Consider the following 23,329-nt stretch of genomic DNA (forward strand, 5'->3'; position numbering starts at 1 on the left):
GAAAAGTGGGGAGCTGTTAGGAAGCAGAAAAAACAGCACATGAGAAAATCCAGATGTAAAGTGACAGACAGTTAACGCTTCAGTCTAGCTCTGATATTGAAAAGTTCTAAAGCACATAACAAAAGTGACATCTACTATATATCTAAATAGACAAAGATGTACAAAGAAGAAAAAACTACATTTGCTAGTAAAAAAAAAGTCTTTTAGAAATGCTTCAAGTTATAGACAGAAAAGTTTGCTGCTTTGGATAAGGATAGACTAAGACTGATCAAGCATTCAGCTTCTCTGACTATTCAGGAAATTAGCAGAGGAGGGCAAAAGAGGGCACAATTTGAAGGATAAGAATTACTAGAAGGGAGTCAGCAATCTGAACAAAAACAATTTGAAAGAAACAATTAGAAACTGGCACATATCCCATATCAATAAATAGAAGTTACTATTCTAAGCTCCTCCAGAACACATGCAATATCTTGAAGAATTGGGCCATATGTCAGAAAAGATTTCACCTTGTTGCTATATTGTTCTATATGGGTCTGATCCAAAGTCTAATAAGTCAATGGAAAAACTCCCACTAACTTCAAAATGCTTTGGGTCAGAGCCTATAGAAAGAGTTTTCCACCAAATGCATCCGATGAAGTGAGCTGTAGCTCACGAAAGCTTATGCTCTAATAAATTTGTTAGTCTCTAAGGTGCCACAAGTACTCCTTTTCTTTTTATAGAAAGAGTTGTATCTCTGAGGCAGGAACCAAAACCAATGTAATGGCCTGATTTTCAGAGGTGCTCATCACCATCCTTATTTGATACAAAAAAGGGGGAACATAGTAGTAAATAGTCAGTGCGTCATGATGGGGATGGAACATGCAATTCCCATTAGCATTAATGGAAGCTTACGATTGTACTTTAAATACCTCAGCAGAGAGGTGAATAACTGGAATTCAGTAATACATTTATAACTGAGTAATGTCCATATATAATCTTTAAGAATTCATTTTTCTTAAAATTGAAAGAATCTGTAATTTGACGTGATACCCAGAAGATTGCCATACAGTGATAATTAATGCAGTCTAAAAGTGTCTGCAGCTGTGAATTAGATGAGGCTATACACATAAACATTTTAAACATATCGACATAGCTTAAATTCTAAATGGAGAGAAGTCCTGCATCTGAGAACTGATTCTTTTCAACTTGCAAAAGAGAGGAGTGGGGCTCTTGTATCCACTCTCAGATACGAAGAGCCACTGACAGTGTCACCCCATTGACGTCAAAACAAAACTGCCACTGATTTCGGTGAGGAACAGTATTTCATAGAATCATAGAAATGTAGGGCTGGAAGGGATCTTTAGAGGCATTGGTTCGCACGTATCGGTTGTTAAATTTTGAAGCAGTTTTAGAACCAGTTGTTAACTCATTCCCTGCAGGGGGCGCGGAGGCTTGGATGGGCTCCGGCCAGGAAGTGATGTAATTCCTCCTCTGGCCGCCGGGGGCGCTGCGCTGCAGGAGCCATGTGAGCTGCCGCCTGGCCCTGGCCACAAGTCCCGGTGCTGCTGCTGCTCCCCTGGCCCCGGGGCTCCCGATGCTGCCTGGTGGGTCCCCAGCTGCTCTGCTGGGCCTGGGCTGCGTCCTGCTGCTCCGAGCCGCTCTCCCCATGAGTACCCACCACCCCGGCCGCAGCCAGCCCCTGCCTCCAGCCACCCCTGCCCGCACCAGCCCCTGCCGCTCCCCCTGCCCTGTCTCCAGCCACCCCTGCACCCCCTGCCCTGCCCGCAGCCAGCCCCTGCCGCACCCCCTGCCCTGTCTCCAGCCAGCCCTGCACCCCCCTGCCCGCACCAGCCCCTACCGCACCCCTGCCCTGTCTCCAGCCAACCCCGCCGCACCCCTCTGCCCTGCCCTCACCAGCCCCGCACCCCCTGCCCTGTCTCCAGCCAACACTTGCTGCACGCACCCCCTGCCCTGTCTCCAGCCAGCCCCGCACCCCCACCTTGCCTGCAGCCAGCCCCTACCTCCAGCCAGCCCCACACTCCCTTGCCTCCAGCCAACCCTGCACCCTCCTGTCTCCAGCCAGCTCCGCACTCCCTGCCCTACCCGCAGCCAGCCCCGCACCCCCTGCCTCCAACTAGCCCTGCCCCATGCCCCTGTCTGCAGCTGGCCCCACATCCACTGGTGCCCTGCAGTTCCCAGGGCAGTAACCCTGCACAGCTGCTTCAATGAGAAGGGCAGGGAGCAGCTGGGACCCACACGTGCACACCCTAGGGTGACCAAACAGCAAGTGTGAAAAATCAGGATGGGAGTGGGGGGTAATAGGAGCCTATATAAGAAAAGGTCCCCAAAATCGGGACTGTCCCTATAAAATTGGGACATCTGGTCACCCTAGCACACCTCCAGGGAGTGGTGGGGACCCACACATGTGAAACGGAGCTCATTTCTAGTTCAGGCCCATCTTTTTAAAAAAGAACTTTAGGCAGGATTAGCACACATTTTCCCAGACAGGTAAGGCCTTTTGGTTCTTAAATTGCCATCCAGGAGGAATTTTTAATTTTTTTTTAAATTTTAAAAATTCCTCCTGGGAAAATACGGACGTATGGTAACCCTGTTGGTACAAAAAATACTGGGGCACATCCCTTACAACAGAACTTTTTATAGGGAACCGGTTGTTAAGATTTTGGCAGCTCATCACTGTTTAGAGGTCATTTGATCCAGTCCCTTGTGCTGAAGCTGGACCCAGATTACCTAGACCATCCCTGTCAGGTGTTTATCTAACCTGTTGTTAAAACCTCCAGTGATAGGGATTTCACAACCTCTCTTTGTAACCTATTCCAGTACTTAACTATCCTTACAGTTAGGACATTTTTCCTAATATCTAACCTAAATCACCCTTGCTCCAGCTTAAGCCTGTTACTACTTGTCTCACCTTCAGTGGACATGGAAAACAATTGATCACTGTCCTTTTTATAAAGGCCTTAATGTATTTGAAGACTGTTATCAGGCTCCCCTTCAGTCTTCTGTTCTCAAGGCTAATCATGCCCAGGTTTTTCAGCCTTTCCTCACAGGTCAGGTTTTCTAAACCTTCTATCATTGTTGTTCTTCTCTGGACTCTCTCCATTTTGTCCACATCTTTCTTATAGTGTGTCACCTGGAACAGAAAACAACTCCAGCTGATGGTCACCAGTGCCAAGCAGTGTGAGACAATTACCTCCTGTGTCTTACATACAACACTCCTATTCACACACCCCAGAATGATAGCAGCCTTTTTCAGATATGCATCACATCGTTGACTCATGTTTAATTTGTGATCCATTGTACGAGCCAGATCCTTTTGAGCAGTACTATTGCCTAGCCAGTTATTCCCCATTTTGTAACTGTGCATTTGATTTTTGTTTTCTAAGTGTAGTACTTTGTACTTGTCTTTATTACATTTCACCCACATATTTTTCTGCCTGGAGAGGGGGAAGGAGACCTGGACTTTCTGGTATTGTTAAAGAATGGAAACCTTGTTCGGCCCTCATTTTAAACAACTTTGCATAAATTATCCTCTAAAATCCCTTTAAACTAAATGCCAATTGTTTAAGATTTTTCTGATCTTCTTAAAAACCTCACTCATACATATCAAAATTCCCTGAAATCCACTCTAAAAGAGCACTTTCCTCATACAATCAGTTGACCAACACATTCTTTGAAGCCCCAGAAGGAGGAGACCATGCTCTTTTTTTATATCCAAAGAATCCTTTGGAGAAATATTGCTTTCTTGAGGTAATGAGTATTTACCTGTACCTATAATCAGTATGTGCACATGTGTGAGCCCCCAATTCCCTGTTTGTCCTTGAGCAACTTATAAAATTTGGAACCATACAGGTGAAATTTTCCCAATGAGTTTGAATTAAGTTCTCCAAGGCAGAATGTACCAATACCTTTAACTCATCTTCTTCTTCCACCGCTATTTATAAACCTTCCAAGGGCTGCTTGAAGGTTTAAAAATTATTGTTTTAATATAAAATACTTTAGCCAAGATTCTTGCTAAACAGATATTTATTTATATGCACATCTGAGGCACTTATCACAATATATGAGTGCCCAACTCTCTGCTCTAAACTTTTTAGAAGTTTTCTGCATCTATGGCCCCTATCCTTGATAATCCAAGAACAGTTCTTCAACTTTACTTGATTGATAATAGCTCAGATGCAGGAGTGACGAGAAAGAAAGAAATGTCAAGAAGCATTTCAGTTTTATGTGATTCCCAATAACTCAGAGGTTGATATTCTCCCTCAGAATTAAATGTCCTCCGCAAATGAGGGATGCATTTTGAAGTGGGTCTGCATAAGGAGGGTGCTGAGGAAAAAAAAAGGAGGCTGCCACACATTTGTATAAACTTGTAGCTCTTAAAAAAGAAATACCTGGAGCACGCCGGGGAGTTCAGGCAGGATGTTAGACACAAATAACAGACTGGGTCCCAAGGCAGGAAGGCATCCCATGGAACAGGAACCCACCAGATTTGATAACTCTGCCACTATGCTCTTGACCAGGGGAACAGGCTTTGGTCTAAAAGGATTGCTTGAGTTGCTGGTTTTTGGAGCTATACCTCTGACACCAAGATGTTTTGAAGGGATCTTAGAGCTGCCTACCAAATTAGCTGGCTTACAAACCTATACCTGTAGGCCCAAAACCAGGTAAAGGTATTAAGAAGTGCCTGCCAGAGCCACTTTCTCCTCTTCAGTGCCAGCAGCTGCCTCTTCACAGCTGCATAACATTCATCACTCCATTCACTTTAGTTTTCAACTATTCCATTAACTTTTCCTGAATTTCTCAGGAAACTTGATCTTAAGCTGTTTGCTGTGGCTGTCTCTGAGAGTCAGAACACCTGGAGGAAAAGGAACCCCATTGGGATCTCGCAAGAGGAAGCCAACAAGTTCTACTTTCAGACTGGTTACTGCTTCTACCTGTCCAAATGGAACGAACGTTTAACCCATCTGCTCTGACGTGGCTGTAACGGATTGGGCTGTAGGTGGTGTGGCCTAGCAGTCACAGCTGGGCTGGTGTCCACAGCTCATGAATGGCCATGAAGAAACAGTCAGCAAGGGATCAGAGTAATTGCTACAGCCAGGATCAATAGGCAAGGGTCAGATATCATAAATAGTTACCAGGCTGGAATCAGGAGGCAAGAATCAGGGTCAGAGTCAGGCTGGGGTCAGAAACTGGAGATCAGAAAGCAAGGTGAGATCTGAAGTCGCAGCAAGCCAGAAGTCTGCATGGTTGCCTAGACAACTTCCTGAGGTACTCTCCAGGGTTAAACAGTGAGCATGGGCCAATCAGAATGCCATAGGGTGCTGTTGCTCTGGACCCTTTGGACAGTGCTTCCTGGGGTGCATAACCTTTGCACAGCTCCTGGTGGCAATGTAGGAATGTCAGCCATCCCAGACTCTGCAAAGCTGGGTTCTAGACCCATTGATTCTTATACACACTATGTGAGCAGGACCGGCACTTAAAACAGGGAGTGATCCACAGCAGCTAACAGAGGAAGAAGTCTGTGCCCTCATCAGGATGGTAACTTGATTTCCTTTCCCAGGAGAAGGGGAATGGCCAATGCCACCTCTGGTATCTGCTTACATGACATTAAAAAGGTACTTTATGACCACTTGGGACAGTTTAGAAACTTAATGAGTTATTTTGACAGCTATGTAAAATTAAGCTATATTTTGAAAGGTTTAATATCTTGCTTCACTACACTTGGATCTTCACAGATCATTATTGGATGTGGTATTAGCAATCTACAAATGATGTACTGTGTTATTCAGCTCTTTTTTATATTCAAACAACTAGACAGAGTTATGGATAAAAAACTATAAAAAGTCTATTAAACTGCTGCAGTATACAAAACAGAGACAAAAATTAAGTAATACACACTAAACATTTTATTTAAATTGTATTGTTTTTTATCTTTCTACATTTTTAATGTTTTCAATTTCATACATTGACTTATCAGATAAATTCAGACTAAAATCTATAATGCCTTTATTAAAATTGTAGCATATAACAGTAATTGCTGTAAATGTGTTTACAACAGCTCTCTACATTATCAGTGAATAGAGTATGAAAAAACGAAGGGTAGTGTGAAGTTTCAGAGGAAAAGAATTTAATCATGTTTATGAAAATATGGTTTAATTTAATTACGAGAATATTTAGAAGAAACCTTATGCAAACTTTGAGTGATTCATTTCTAATAGTTTTAATTCCATTGTAACTAAACTTTGCTCAAAGATAAGCCATATGTATTAATAAAAATATATTTTCAAACAGCTTTTTACTTTTCAATACAGTCTTGACTTGCTGGTAACTTCAAATATTTCTTCTCCATGCCCTTTGTTTACGTTACTTTTTTACAAAACACATTCAAAAAATTGACACAAAAACTGGAAAATGCACCTATATGCAAAATGAACAGTATAATCTAACATGTTTTTCAGGTAAGAGCCATAAAAGAAAATAGCCCAACAACATATTGAGGGAGCTAATAATGGATCTGAAGATTAGTTCAAGATATTTTCATGGGCATAATTTTAGTCAGACTATTTGGGTCAGATCTTGGGGTAGACTCCATTTATAAATCCTTATGTAGAATAACTGGGAAATAAAAAGGAAAGGCTTGATGTTGACCATATAAAACATTAAGTAAAGACTGTTAAGGGGGAGAAAAACAGATGAAGTTTTACAGCTATATTTTACCTTCCCCAGATCACTCAAGAAAGAAGATAGGACTTTGCCGTACAAGAAAAGTCTTGCAAAGCATAGCCCTGAAACATCTATTACTTAACTAACCAATCATACTTGCAAGCGTTTTTAAGATATATCTTCTTGGTCAGAGAAGTCATATGTTGTCTATTGAAGATAAAGGAAGAAAATTGGTAGAGTGACTCTGGGAGGGTCTGAATGATTGAGAGTTTATGACACCTTTAAGACAAGAGGACATTGAGCTGTTGCATTACTTTTTTCTTTTGCTTTGATTTACTTGGGCTGCCAACTTTTCATGGTTGGTTTAAATTTGCTTGGCAATCCATTTGTGCTACTGCCAGGATACATGTTGTATACAAATCTCTTCTCTTTCTTTCAAGCCTACTTCATCAGGTAAACATAAAGACACTTTATGTTACATGAACAGGAGTACTTGTGGCACCTTAGAGACTAACAAATTTATTAGAGCATAAGCTTTCGTGGGCTACAGCTCACTTCATCATATGCATGGAATGGAACATATAGTAAGAAGATATATATATACCTACAGAGAAGTGGAAGTTGCCATACAAACTGTAAGAGGCTAATTAATTAAGATGAGCTATTATCAGCAGAAGAAAAAAACTTTTGTAGTGATAATCAAGATGGCCCATTTAGACAGTTGACAAGAAGGTGTGAGGATACTTAACTTAGGGAAATAGATTCAATATATGTAATGAGCCAGCCACTCCCAATCTCTATTCAAACCCAAGTTAATGGTATCTAGTTTGCATATTAATTCAAGCTCAGCAGTTTCTCCTTGGGAGTCTTTTTTTGAAGCTTTTCTGTTGCAAATTGCCACCCTTAAATCTTTTACTGAGTGGCCGGAGAGGCTGAAGTGTTCTCCTACTGGTTTTTGAATGTTATGATTCCTGATGTCAGATTTGTGTCCATTTATTCTTTTGCATAGAGACTGTCTGGTTTGGCCAATGTACATGGCAGAGGGGCATTGATGGAACATGATGGCATATATCACATTGGTAGATGCGCAGGTGAACGAGCCTATGATAGTGTGGCTGATGTGATTAGGCCCTATGATGGTATCCCCTGAATAGATATGTGGACAGAGTTGGCAACGGGCTTTGTTGCAAGGATAGGTTCCTGGGTTAGTGTTTTTGTTGTGTGGTATGTGGTTGCTGGAGAGTATTTGCTTCAGGTTGGGGGGCCGTCTATAAGCAAGGACTGGCCTGTCTCCCAAGATCTGTGAGAGTGAGGGATCATTTTTCAGGGTAGGTTGTAAATCTTTGATGATGCGCTGGAGAGGTTTTAGTTTGGGGCTGAAGGTGATGGCTAGTGGCGTTCTTTTCTTTGTTGGGCCTGTCTTGTGGTAGGTGACTTCTAGGTACTTTTCTGGCTCTGTCAATCTGTTTTTTCACTTCAGCAGCTGGGTATCGTAGTTTTAAGAATGCTTGATAGAAATCTTGTGGTGTCTGTCTCTGTCTGAGGGATTGGAGCAAATGCGGTTGTATCGTAGAGCTTGGCTATAGACAATGGATCGTGTGGTGTGTCCTGGATGGAAGCTGGAGGCATGTAGGTAAGTATAGTGGTCAGTAGGTTTCCGGTATAGGGTGGTGTTTAGGTGACCATCGCTTATTACCACCGTAGTGTTCAGGAAATGGACCGCTTCTGTGGCTTGGTCTAGGCTGAGTTTGATGGTGGAATGGAAATTGTTGAAATCATGGTGGAATTCCTCAAGGGCTTCTTTTCCATGGGTCCAGATGATGAAGATATCATCAATGTAGCGCACGTAGAGTAGGGGCATTAGGGGACAAGAGCTGAAGAAGCGTTGCTCTAAGTCAGCCATAAAAATGATAGCATACTGTGGGGCCATGTGGGTATCCATAGCAGTGCCGCTAATTTGAAGGTATACATTGTCCCTAAATCTGAAATATTTATGGGTGAGGACAAAGTCACAAAGTTCAGCCACCAGGTTTGCTGTGACATTATCAGGGACACTGGTCCTGATGGCTTGTAGTCCATCTTTGCATGTAATGTTGGTGTAGAGGCTTCTACATCCATAGCGGCCAGGATGGTGTTTTCAGGAAGATCACCTGTAGTTTCCTCAGGGAAGTCAGTGGTGTCTCAAAGATAGCTGGGAGTGTTGATGGCGTAGGGCCTGAGGAGAGAGTCCACATAACCAGACAATCCTGCTGTTATGGTGCCAATGCCCGAGATGATGGAGCATTCAGGATTTCCAGGTTTATGGATCTTGGGTAGCAAACAGAATACCCCGGGTTGGGGTTCTAGGCATGTGTCTGCACAGATCTGTTCCTGTGCTTTTTCAGGGAGTTTCTTGAGCAGATGGTGTAGTTTCTTTTGGTAATCCTCAGTGGGATCAGAGGATAATGGCCTGCAGAATGTGGAGTTAGAGAGCTGCCTAGCAGCCTCTTGTTCATATTCCAACTTATTTATGATGACAATAGCACCTCCTTTGTCTGCCTTTTTGATTATGATGTCAGAGTTGCTCTTGAGGCTGTTGATAGCGTTGTGTTCAGCACAGCTGAGTTTATGGAGCAAGTGATGCTGCTTTTCCACAGTTTCAGCCCGTGCATGTCGACGGAAGCAATCTATGTAGAAGTCCAGTCTGTTCTTTTTGTGGATACAGACTAACACGGCTGCTACTCTGAAACCTTTCTTTATGTTATATGCTACTTTATCTATTTTTTCTTGGTCCAGAAGCTTTTGTTTTTTTACTTAGTGGCACAATGGATTTATCTCCTTCCTCTCTACCTCCTGCAAACAGAGGGTAGACTATCTGAAACTGTTTCACCTTCTATTTAGCTGTGACACTGGGAGTATGTTTCCAGACCAGAAGAAGAGCTCTGTGTGGCTCGAAAGCTTATCTCTCTCAGGAACAGAAGTTGGTCCACTACAAGACATTACCTCAATCACCTTGCCTATCTGAGACACTTGATTTTTTTATTGATGTTTATTTTCTTCAATAATTGTCAGTGACTTCTTTAGGAAAAGGTATAGTGAGTAAATACTACTATTGGAAGGAACTGTTTTATATTTTTCTTCATTTTTCTCCTATGTAAATATTGTACTTTGCTATGAAACCTAAAAAACTTTTTTAGAGAGCCTCTAATTATCTATGCCCCTATTGAAACTGACCTATTAAATCATCTTGGGCAAATTCTTTTATCTACTTACATTGATCATTATATCTTAAAAATAAAATCCAAATCAATATGGTGATACAAGCAAATAAACTAAGAAAATAATTTTTGTCTAAACTGCATCTGATTTATTTGCAAATGAGTCAGTCAAAATGAATATTTGGTACCGTTCCCTTAAAAGATAACAGTGATATTTCTAAGGTAATTTTTCATCTCAACTAAAAAGCAGGCATAAGATTGTTCTAACAAACAACAAAATCAGAAACGGAGAATGCCAGAAATGTCCCAATAGCCTCGTCCTTAAGCATCAATTTTATTTTAATGTACATCATAATTTAAGTATTTGGATACTTTTCTAAAAGGCTTTCTTACTGAACAGTTTCTAAAGTACAGTTAGACCTATACTGGCTCTTAACTCCATATAAACACATTACAACACCAACACTTGGGCAATAAATGGGCAATCTTGAAACACTGCGATGAATAACCTCTAAATATGTCAATGAGACTGAATCAAGCAAAAGTTAAGCGCATGCATTATTAATAAAATTTCCCCAACAATTTGTTTACCTAATTGCATTTTACTATAGATAAAGAGAACTGTTGATGGCACAATTAATTTTCTGATCTAAGTATCAGAAGAGATTTTCTATCACTAAATGTTCAAAACAGAGTATAAACAAGTTACACATAAACATTAATTCCAAGAAAGAAGCAGGGATTATTTACTTCAAAAAATTTATATGATTTGAACACACAAGCCCCATATGCCATTTTTAAATTTTAAATTATAAACACAGGAGCAGACTGAGAAAATTACATGTACAAAAATCTGTGCCTTATACATGCATTTAAATTAAGTATGAATTACACATGCAATTTTTATATTCATCACTGTATGCAATGTTTCTGACTCAGAAATGATCAGCCAGTTGCACATAGGTCTGATCTTGCCCACATGCAATTCAATGGAAACAGTACCATTGACTTTAGTAGGGAAGGATCAATCTATTTGAAGCATTAGTGACTTTCAACCTTTCCACTCCAAATATTTTGACCTCTATTTGTGACTGAAGAGGGAAGGGATACACAATAGAGTTTCATCCATTAGAGATCAATGATAAATGTACACACATGTGAGTTCATTACATCGCCATTAGGTTACAAACCCACCACATCATAGGTTTAGGTTCTCACATGCACATCCTAACTGCAGCACACGCACTCCTCTACAGCAGAACTCTTCTCACAACAGCACTAGCATTTAACCAGCTAGACAGAGGAGCAGGTGGATACCTATCTCTCTGTTAAGGGTACACGCTAATCCTGCTAGCCTACGAGGCCACGCTGATTAGGGTTTATGCATGCATGTCCTGTAAAACATAAACAGATAAATACTTTCAAATGATGTGAGGCATTATTACTGGACATACCTCTTATCTCATTGCTGTGAACATGTAGTCTTTTATTTGTAATCTTAACGTCTTAAAAATGACACCTAAAAGGTAAGCACTAAAGCTAATTTTCCAATTAAAAAGCTATCCTAGAGGGTACAATCCTGCTTCCATTGAAGTCGCTGGTAAAACTTCCTCTAAGTTTGGTATTGTCAGTTCTAGATTGTACATTTCAAAATGATACACAGGAATTATACACCCACAATTCCTTTTTATACATTAATGAGATAAGGATATTCACATCACATGTACAATTTGGAAAATGTTTCCCTTCTCTCTGTGGTTCCAGTTCTAAGACATTGTTTATTCCCTCAGGCGGAGTTGTGTCATAATGTCCATTGTAGCTGGGCTGCCAATTACCAGCCTGGTGAGATGAATGTTTAGAAACGTTTATAGAATATTCAACAGAATGGATTACCTCAACGTTCATTGCTATCACCCTTGCTGTTTAAAGTCTACGCAAATGACAAGCTAAAACTCCCCAAAATGCAAAGATTGATTTATGCAGATGAACTTTACCTCACCACCTAACTGGAAAGATTTGAGGGCACTAAGCATATTCTAAATGGCTACCTGAGCGTACTCAGAAAATACTGTCACGTGATTCCTGAATGCCAACCCCAGCAAGACACAAATGTATGCTTTCTACCTGAAACACTATCAGGCCAAGCAAAAACTCCAGATACCATAGGATAGTACAATCCTTGAGCACAATGAACATCCAGTGTCCCCTTAGATTGAACTCTGACATGCAAAAGGCATATCAAAAAGCTGAAAAGGAAAGTGAAATCCAGAAACTGTGTACACCAGCGACTGGCCAACATAAAATGGGGAGCTGATCCCAAAACACTCCAAGCAACCACTCTCGCCCTGTGTTACATGCATCCTGTGTGTGGAGTAATGTGCTCCAGCATGGTCACATTCGAGCCAGGCCCACAACATTAATACTGAACTTAATCAATCCTGTAGGATCATCACAGGGTGTTTGAAACCAGTTCCTACACAATTGCTAGATTGCACCACCATCAGTGATATGGGCTGACTCCAGAATAAAGTCAAGCCAAAAAGAGGTGCATAATTCAAGATTTCCACTTTATGGACATATTCCAACACCCAAGAGGCTCAGGTCCCAAAAGACCTTAGACTCTGAAAAATCACTTATGCCAAAATACCACCGTGGAAGGCTACAGAGTAACAAAATGATGAGAAGTTTTTTCATGCATCTGAAGAAGTGGGTTTTTTATCCACAAAAGTTTATGCCCAAATAAATCTATTAGTCTTTAAGGTGCACCGGACTCCTCGTTATTAAAATGGTGAGAGATTCCAATGATCTTAGAGAACTGGTTCCTTCAGAACAACTCCCCCCAAGCACTAGCCTCAAATTAAAATACTAGTGTACTCTAAATCAAGCAAGAACTAGGGTGACACAGAGTTAATAATATGATCAAGGGGAAGCTGAGGAAGGACCTCAAATGTGAATGTGGCTAGCCTAAGCAAACACTTGAACACTGCCTGATGCAGTGTCTGTGTCAACATCCTTTGCTCTCAAGGAGCTCTTTTAGATAAGTGACAACACCAGGTCTTGGCTGTGGTTTTGGAGCAACAAGCAATGATGATGATGACCAGATTAATTAAAACTCCTGACACTACATCTTAATTTTTCAGTTATCAAAAAACTTAATCTTATATAAACATCAAAATCTTAAAATTTGTCACAATACTTATCTTTGTTGCTATGGCAAATGAGTATGTTCAAAAAAACTAAGTCAAAAAAGACGCATATAAACATAAAATATTAATCTTTTCACTTTGAACTTTTCTCTTATATTTCTTATCCAAACATGTACTATTTACAACTTAGTGAACAATACTAACACAATCATTATATCTTAAAAATAAAATCCAAATAATCCAAAACTCCAGATCCAAATCCATGCCAAGTGTACACTATGCAAGTCCCTGCAACCAGTGGAACCAGTAGAGTTAATAAAAAGAAAAGGAGTACTTGTGGCACCTTAGAGACTAACAAATTTATTAGAGCATAAGCTTTCGTGAGCTACAGCTCACTTCATCGGATGCATTTGGTATGCTCTAATAAATTTGTTAGTCTCTAAGGTGCCACAAGTACTCCTTTTCTTTTTGCGAATACAGACTAACACGGCTGCTACTCTGAAACAGTAGAGTTAATGTGACAGTGATAACTCTGCAAGCTAGCTCTCTTTATCCACTCTAGTTCAAGGAGAATTTGGGGACAGGGTCAGCCAATTAAAATGCAAGGGTATGGACCCATAACAAAATGGTTCAGCCATAAAGAAACTTCAAAACTAGAATGGAGGAAGATTCCATCCCACATCCCCCCAGTCCAATTGCTGTGTAACATTTCATAGACCCCAAGGCCAGAGAGAAGCATTGTGATCAGCTAGTCTGACCTCCTATAGAACACAGGCTATAGGACTTCCCCTAAACAATTCCTAGGCCATGTGTTTTAGAAAAATATCCAATCTTCATTTAAAAATGGTCAGTGATGGAAAATCCACCACTGCACTCGGGAAATTGTTCCAATCAGACATTGATAAGCGAAGTCTATTTAACATTTGTGTTGTACAGGAAAGAGATGTTTTGAAGTCTTTGGGGATTTTCTTAATTTCCCATAATTACACAGATTATAAACTTATAAAGATATAAAGTTCTCTTTCTTGTAAGATTTTTATTTTTAAATTTGAAAGTTTGGTACTCTAGAAAAAGGAGTCTCAGTGTCCTGGCTGGCTTTATTCCTATGTGTCAGACTGCTGCACTTCCAGTTAATGGTGTGACTGTAATGAGAAGTAATTTAAATAATGGAGACTGAAGCAGAAGAAGCTATAAGGACACAATGCAGAAATTGCCACAGTTTATCAACATCACTGGCATCCAGCTCTTCATTATTTCTTTGAGTGGGGTCAAAGTAGTTAAAGTGATGCTGTAAATACTGACTAAAACAAAGCAGCAGTTTATTCATGATTTGGCACAAGATATTTGTAACAAACAAGATATGTTTCTGTTCCATGGGTTATTAGGCACAAGAGCATAATTGATATTAACCAAGTTTCAGGCTTGAGTAACTTTTTCTTACGGCTTGTCTATGTAATTTTTTAAATCACAAGCAGTATGTTCAAAACAGCAACAGGAAATATATTAGAAGTCTATACCTATTATCACTGGGATGCCAGAGAAGTGGAAATCTTCAGTAATGCAATTACGTAACAGAACCTTAATAAGACTACCTTAAACGCATCAGTTTTCTAGCCTCAGAGAGCGTTCTTTTCAGAAGCAAACAAACTGAGACTGTGATCACATTCCAATATGTGTTTTGAAACCCCAGTTTCTGCTACTGTGTTTTGGTATTTCTGATAGGTTTGTAGACATGCTATTATGCTTTTAGGAGTTTAAATACAGGAGCTATATTTAAACAAAATATTAAGTCTTGATTAGTTATATGATGCCAAAATATCTTCTATAAAAGTACATCATGTTCAGCCTATGGAAAGGGCAGAATCAAGAAAGAGATGCATATAATAATCTTGAATAATTATTTTAAATGTCTTGGTAGGTTCATGACTGGGAGAAATAGAAAAGTATTGGCTGATCATTGAGTGCATTCCCTGCAACTGTACAGTTCCCCAATAGAGGGCATTTCAGATGCTGAACTAATGTTAGCCAAAGGCTAAAAGATTAATCAAGTAGAGGTTTGGGATATGACAAATTTCCAGACCTTCATCCTCATCATCATGGCAAAAACATGAATTATGCTACTAAGCTCAGCTTCCAACTCTGTTTGGATGTGCAAGGGCTCTGATAAGGATAAAATGCTGAAGATGTGCTAAAGTGAAACCTTATGTTCAAATTCAGATCAGAGTAAAACTCAAAATGTTGCTTCCAATTTAAAAGAGAACATTTTATACAGGTCAAGTAACATTTGTGTGAGATTTACTTACATTAAGTTAGTAGAGTCAAAGAACAACTAGTCGTTATTAAATAAATGATTGATGGATTAATGAGGCCTGAGTTTTTATAAATTTATTGATAGATTATTTAAATGAGATGAATACATAGAATCCCAAATTGTTTCAGTAACAAGAATACTTAATTTTGTACATTTGCCTTCAAATACCTTAGCTCAGTTTCAGAGTAGCAGCCATGTTAGTCTGTATCCGTGAAAAGGAGGACTTGTGGCACCTTAGCGACTATCAAATTTATGTGAGCATAAGCTTTCATGAACTACAGCTCATTTCATCCCATGAATGCAGTGGAAAATACAGTGGGGAGATTTATATACACAGAGAACATGAAACAATGGGTGTTACCATACACACTGAAACAAGAGTGATCAGGTAAGATGAGCTATTACCAGTCAGAGAGCGGGTGGGGGGGAGAGGGGAGAGGGGAACCTTTCATAGTGATAATCAAGGTGGGCCATTCCCAGCAGTTGACAAGAACATCTGAGGAACAGTAGCAGGGGAAATAAACATGAGGAAATAGTTTTACTTTGTATAAGGACACATCCACTCCCAGTCTTTATTCAAGCCTAAGTTAATGGTGTCCAGTTTGCAAATTAATTCCAATTCAGCAGTCTCCCATTGGAGTCTGTTTTTGAAGTTTTTTTGTGGAAGGATAGCCATTCTCAGGTCTGTAATCGAGTGACCAGAGAGATTGAAGTGTTCTCCGACTGGTTTTTGAATGTTATAATTTTGACATCTGATTTGTGTCCATTTATTCTTTTATGTAGAGACTGCGCAGACATACCCCTAGAACGCCGACCAGGGGTATTCTATGTGCTACCCAAGATCCATAAACCTGGAAATCCTGGACGCCCCATCATCTCAGGCATTGGCAGCCTGACAGCAGGATTGTCTGGCTATGTAGATTCCCTCCTAAGGCCTTACGCCACCAGCACTCCCAGCTATCTTTGAGACAACACTGACTTCCTGAGGAAACTACAATCCATTGGAGAGCTTCCTGAAAACACCATCCTAGCCACTATGGATGTAGAAGCCTCTACACCTACATTCCACATAAAGATGGTCTACAAGCCATCAGGAACAATATCCCCGATAATGTCACAGCAAACCTGGTGGCTGAACTTTGTGACTTTGTCCTCACCCATAAATATTTCAGATTTAGGGACAATGTATACCTTCAAATTAGAGGCACTGCTATGGATACCCGCATGGCCCCACAGTATGCTATCATTTTTATGGCTGACTTAGAACAACGCTTCCTCAGCTCTCGTCCCCTAACGCCCCTACTCTAATTGCGCTACATTGATGACATCTTCATCATCTGGATCCATGGAAAAGAAGCCCTTGAGGAACTCCACCATGATTTCAACAATTTCCATCCCATCATCAACCTCAGCCTGGACCAGTCCACACAAGAGATCCACTTCCTGGACACTACGGTGCTAATAAGCGATGGTCACATAAACACCACCCTATACCGGAAACCTACTGACCGCTATGCCTACCTACATGCGTCCAGCTTTCATCTAGACCCCACCACACGATCCATTGTCTACAGCCAAGCTCTACAATACAACCGCATTTGCTCCAATCCCTCAGACAGAGACAAACACCTACAAGATCTATAACAAGCATTCTTACAACTACAATACCCACCTGCTGAAGTGAAGAAACAGACTGACAGAGCCAGAAGAGTATCCAGAAATTATCTACTACAGGAAAGGCCCAACAAAGAAAATAACAGAACACCACTAGCCATCATCTTCAGCCCCCAACTAAATCCTCTCCAACGCATCATCAAGGATCTACAACCTATCCAGAAGGACGACCCATCACTCTCACAGATCTTGGGAGACAGGCCAGTCCTTGCTTACAGACAGCCCCCCAACCTGAAGCAAATACTCACCAGCAACCACACACCACACAACAGAACCACTAACCCAGGAACCTATCCTTGCAACAAAGCCCGTTGCCAACTCTGTCCACATATCTATTCAGGGGACACCATCATAGGACTTAATCACATCAGCCATACCATAAGAGGCTGTTTCACATGCACATCTATCAATGTGATATATGCCATCATGTGCCAGCAATGCCCCTCTGTCATGTACATTGGTCAAACTGGATAGTCTCTACGTAAAAGAATAAATGGATACAAATCAGACATCAAGAATTATAACATTCAAAAACCAGTTGGAGAACACTTCAATCTCTTTGTTCACTTGATTACAGACCTAAAAGTTGCAATTCTTCAACAAATAAACTTCAAAAACAGAGTCCAAGGAGAGACTGCTGAATTGGAATTAATTTGCAAACTGGATACAATCAACTTAGGCTTGAATAGAGACTGGGAGTGGATGGGTCATTACACAAAGTAAACTATTTCCCCATGTTTATTCCCCCACCCCACCCCGCACTGTTCTTCACACGTTCTTGTCAACTGCTGGAAATGGCCCACCTTGATTATCACTACAAAAGGTTTTTTCCCCCCCGCTCTTCTGCTGGTAATAGCTCACCTTAAGTGATTATTCTCTTTACAGTGTGTACAGTAATACCCATTGTTTCATGTTCTCTATGTATATAAATCTCCACATTGTATTTTCCACTGAATGCATCCAATGAAGTGAGCTGTAGCTCACAAAAGCTTATGCTCAAATAAATTTGTTAGTCTCTAAGGTGCCACAAGTCCTCCTTTTCTTAGCTCAGTCGGATTCCATAATGTTAGACTTTCAGTCACTGATCTAGCTTTTATTCACTAACCAAGTGCAAATGCCAGCAAGCAACAGAATTATACACGACACATGTATAAAGCAGAAAGGAATGTAAGGGCTTGTCTACATGGTCAGTTAGAGCATGGCAAGCCAAGGAGTGAATGTACAGTGCACTAGCCTGCCAGGCACTCAGTGGCCACGAGGAGCCTGCAGGTTACCGTGTGGGTAAACCCTGATTGAGAAAAGAGCAGAGGGGATTCAGGGTGTCTGACTCAGTCACAGAAAATGATCAACTCTGAAATTCAGACCCGATTTGGTTCTGACACACACACCCTAAGTTACGGAGAAGCTGCAGCCAAGGTTTTGGTTTAAACTCCTCTCTAATTCTGACAATATACATGTATTTATCCCACAGTGCACATGTGCCTGTAATTCAGTACTCCATTATGTGCAGTTTTTAAATAGATTTATATAGCTGAGTTGAAAATTATGTCTAAAACACAACAGAAAAGGAAACATTGTTAGAAAACTAAAACACATATGGAAAAATGTAGATGTTTACTTTCAGGGATTTATAAATGGCAGGACATCCTTATAAAAGTCATGAATTTAATTAATTCACTCTCACCCACCTCTTCGGTGCCCAACAAATACTGCACAAAGAGATCTCAGAACACCTCCCACTTGCACAGTTAGGGGTACTTAAATACTCTCTACAGTGATTGGTCCATTTGTGCAATTAGCAACTTGTTTTGCATATACTTTATAATCGGCCACCACAGATCGCAATACCATTAAAGAGTTAAAATAAAAACAAATATGCCTATTCAAAACAAGTTCACATTAAATTATGTTATTAATAAATATATCATGAGTGGAATTAAAACAACTATTTGAGGTAAATGATTTATTTTTATGTTATGCTCTAAGTGCACAGATTTCCAGTCGTACTGAGATTTTTTTATTATATCTTTATTATATATATTATTATAAATAAAGATATTCTAAAACAAAAGCAGTAAGGGAGTCTATGAAATTTATTGTTAATAAAAGTTAACAAAATAACTAGTGAGTACAGCCACACATGAATTGCTATTGTCACCTCGCTCCCAACTCTGTAAAAATGCAGAAAGGTTTTCAGGATCGGGCCTTTTTTCATTCCTAACCACTTGTACCCACCAAAATAAATTATTTACCTTCTCTCTACTGATTAAAATGTTAGGATAATTTTTAAGGTCTGTTTAGAAACCTCTTTACAAAATTTTAGGGAAGAAAAACATGTTTTCTTTATTGTGAGTTCTCCAAGTATAAGATGGAAAGACAAAGTGGGAATTAATATCATCTTTAAAAAACTGGAAAACCAATTACTGTTTTTAATAAACAGTAATAGTCTTTTGTACTCTGAAAAGACAAATTGTCCCAGGGCCATAGTAGGAGTTCAATATTACTATGAACTAATGAGTATATTTACATACAATTTTCTAAAATGTATGAACATCATCATCTGCAGACAAAATCTGATACCAGTAGGATTTAATAAAAAACAATTAATTTTCCTTTAATCAAAGTGAATACTGAATGTACTCCATCACAGGTAATTCATTCCATACACATGTAACCCTTTTGCCAGTTGGAGTTGGTAGCAACAAGGACTGGGTTCAATATCTAGGGGTTCCTTTTCAACAATACTACACACAACTGGCTTGAGCCCCCACCTAGTAAACTGGGACAGTTACATGCCACCCCTGAGCACCTCTAAGATGCAATACTTCCCCTCTCACAAGCACAAAGTCTGAGTGTAGAAAAATAAACTTTTAATAAAAGGAGAGAAATGACCCAGCATTCATCTGGGGGGGGACAGAAAAGCACCTTGCTCGCTCCGCTGTCCGGTCACTCGCTTGCCACTCCACTTTACCGGCTGCCCTACTGACTGCTCATCGCTCCATGGGCAACCACTCCCTTCCGTGAGAATATCTTCCAGTCCCACCACTTGACACAGCTCTCAGTGATTTCAGCTGTTCGTATGGGAGCCTCACTGCTAATGCATATGGGAAGTCTCTTGTATCAGAGACACAGTCCCAAAGCAGGACTAATGCTTAGACCTGCTTATCAATGATTTCAGCTCTGTGGTGTGTAACAAGACTCTCAATTGAGTCTTAATCAGCTCTGTTATTACAGTAGAAAGAGGAAGTGTCAAATGGTGTCTAGGACCCTTATGCAGAGCGCACACCACCAGGTACAAATACCCATCCCCACCCTCTCTCAACTCACTGGACTTTGGCACCCCTGTCCTCTGCCTAGCACGTGCAGTTTAGTTGAGGGTGAGTCCCTCAAACAGGGAATGCCAAGCACCATCCTGCTGCCCTTGATTCACATAACAAGGATAACAACCCTTTAGTGCCCCTGCCCTAATGACAAAGAGATTTGTGACCCAACACCAGCCAAAAGTGATAATTTGGGCAAAGCAATCCCATCATGCTGAGCACCAAGATACGGTGGGTGTGCCCATGCAAACAAGGTTGGCTCCTAAAGTCCTCCTCCCCAGCTCATCACTAGACGTCAGGGGAGAGCTCATTCAGACAGTGCTTACACACACAGAAGTTATAAAATTTATAATCACTTTAAAAAAAAACAACAACAACACAGCTGTAGCGATGGATAACATTTCCCATACATTAAAAGATTTGCCTTACAATGTGAGACAGTTGGGGATTACAAAGTTTGGGAAAGTTATGTCTTTGCTGTAGAGTGACAACTTCAATGATCAGGGAGAAGGCATGCTTCTCTACACTGTCAGAGGAGAAAGAAACATACCAGCAGTGACATCTTGCTGTTTACAGTATCCACAAAGCCAGTTGCTCATTTAAAGTCAGCATTAGACGGTATCCTCTCAGGAGATTATCATCCTTCACTGCTGTCAGGTTAAAAAAGCTATACACTACCATATTTTTTAGTATAACTATTCAGATCTACAAGGAAAATACTTCCAATTCATTTTCATCCACTTCTCTCCATTTTGATTTCCAAAAGTAAAATAATGCAAAAAACCCTTTTAAACTCTGGATTTATATTTCAGTTTCTGCAGGCTCACTCCTAAAAACAAATTCAGAAACAGCCGTAGTAACACTGGGGAATCCTATTAAACAAAATAGTCTACTGCAGACTTATGCATCAAGACTCACTATGAGTCAGTTGCTGAAGGCTGCCTTTCTCCCCACCATGAAATTTGCAGCACTCCAGTTCAGGAGGTCCCACATGCAAGCCTCCCTGGATACACAAAGTGTTAAATCATGCTTCCCTCATGAGGTTATATGGAAAGCAAGGCCATGCTTCAAATGTGGATCCAACTATAAACCTCAACCTTGATGTTTATCTCCAATTTCTCTACATAAAAACTGAAACATTCAATATAGACTTGAAGGTTTAATCTTCCTTACTCCAAAACAAAAATATTATATATTTAGGAGAGACATTTTATTATGATCTTTGGGCAGCCATGTGGCAAACTTAGGGGAAGGGAGAAAGAATATCATTATTTTTAAGTTAGCAGGGTGTTGAGAATTTGCCCATCTATTTTCACCACGGGCCTTGATTATGCAAATATGTATTCTACTCATGTGAGTAATAACACTTTTTATCATTTTTCATCCAGTGATTCCAAAGCACTTGACAAAGATGGACAAGTATTATTATCCCGGCTTTTCAGATGTGGAAACAGACAAAGAGAGTTTAAGATCTTAATTTTATTACTATTGTTGAATGTTGTGGTAGTGTTTAGAGGCCAACCAGGATGGAGCCACATTGTGCAAGGCACTATACAAATAGATTAAAACGTATAAGACAAGACATAACAGGTGATCATCACCATAGCTTATCACTCCAAACCTTCAGCCAAGAACTGGTTTTATCATTTATCTCTAATAGTTCCTTCAGAGTACAGGATGTTGACAGGGAAACTGAACCATACAATGTTCAAGTTTTTGCCTAGGCTCTCCACATTCACGGTCATTCCTCACTTTTCACTTGATCATATTTTCACCAGTCTTTGCCACCCCAGCTATCCATTTAGAGTATACCAGTATTTTCATTCAAAGTCAGCACCTGGAAGCAACTGTTCTGAAGGACCCAGGCCCTCCAAAATCATTGGTATTTCCTGTCATTTTGTTATTCTGTAACCTTCTACAGTGATATATTGGGATAAGTGATTTTCCCAGGTACAGCTCTTCCTGGACTTGAGCCTCTTCGGTGGTGGAATGTGTCCATACAGTGGATATCTTGGATCATGCATCTGTTTTTGTCTTTTCTTTTTACTAAAGTCATCCTGCCTCACTGATGGTGATGCAATCTCCACTGGGCAGTCTAGCGACAGTATGGGTATTGGTTTGAAACTTCTGTAGTGATCCTACAGGACTGATCACATTCAGTGTCAATTTTCTGTGCATGGCTTGAGCATGACCATACTGGGGCACAGTACTTTGCAACTGTTGAAAAATTCAGCACCCCGTTTTGTGCTGGCCATTTCCTGGTGTTGACTTTCTCTTTCAACCTCCTGACAACCTCTTTGAAATGTCAATGTCCTGTCTAATGTGACCTCAAAGTATATCAAATGTATTCAAGGACTGTACCATTCCATGATATCCAGAGTTTTTCCTTGGCCTGAGGGTGTTTCAGGCACACACTTGTATCTTAATATGGTTGGCATTCAGGATCCACGTGCAGCAGTATTCTCCAAGTACACTCTACAAGTCAGTTAGAATGTACTTAGTGTCCTCAAATCTTTCTGATTTGGTGGCATTGCAGAGATCATCTGCATAAATGAATCTTTGCATGCCAGGGAATTCTGGTGGGTCATTTCTCTTCACATTAAACAGCAAGGGTGGTGAACTTTGAAGCTATCCATTCTGTTGCACGCACCATCAACTTTTCTGACCATCCATCTCAACGCAGAAATGTCACTTCTCAAGCAAAAAGGAGATGACCCTGGACATCTTGCTATTTCTCAAACTTCTTGCCAGTTTCAGTAGAAATGCATGATTACTCACAGTGTCATAAGCAGCCAACAGAACAACAAATACAGCATCTGTAATTTTGCAGGTTTCGATGTATTGAGTTAAGTTTGCAACATTGACCAAGTCCACAGCATGAACATCCAGGGCAGAAACCAGCTTGATCATCAGTCAGATACCCTTCCAATATTGGTGCAATTCTACCCATTATCGTCTGCTCATATAGCTTGTAGGTTGGGCAGAGGAAGGATACTGGTCATTAACTCATTCCAGAGTTCA

The 23,329-nt window shown here is 40.4% G+C and overlaps 1 protein-coding gene across 11 annotated transcripts in view; it reads right to left on the reverse strand.

Annotated features, from left to right (window-relative positions):
• FHIT (fragile histidine triad diadenosine triphosphatase) overlaps window positions 1-23,329 on the reverse strand; it is a 1,103,840-nt gene that overhangs the window by 979,085 nt on the left and 101,426 nt on the right. The window contains exon 1 of one of the 11 annotated variants that reach the window (XM_043519706.1): window positions 2,863-3,204. The exons of the other annotated variants lie outside the window; for them this stretch is intronic. The gene's annotated coding sequence lies outside the window, so the exon portion shown is untranslated. Of the gene's footprint in view, window positions 1-2,862; window positions 3,205-23,329 lie in introns of those variants that run through there. 11 annotated transcript variants of the gene reach the window in all.

This window comes from Dermochelys coriacea, chromosome 7, assembly GCF_009764565.3.
Source record: "Dermochelys coriacea isolate rDerCor1 chromosome 7, rDerCor1.pri.v4, whole genome shotgun sequence".
Lineage (NCBI taxonomy): Eukaryota > Metazoa > Chordata > Testudines > Dermochelyidae > Dermochelys > Dermochelys coriacea.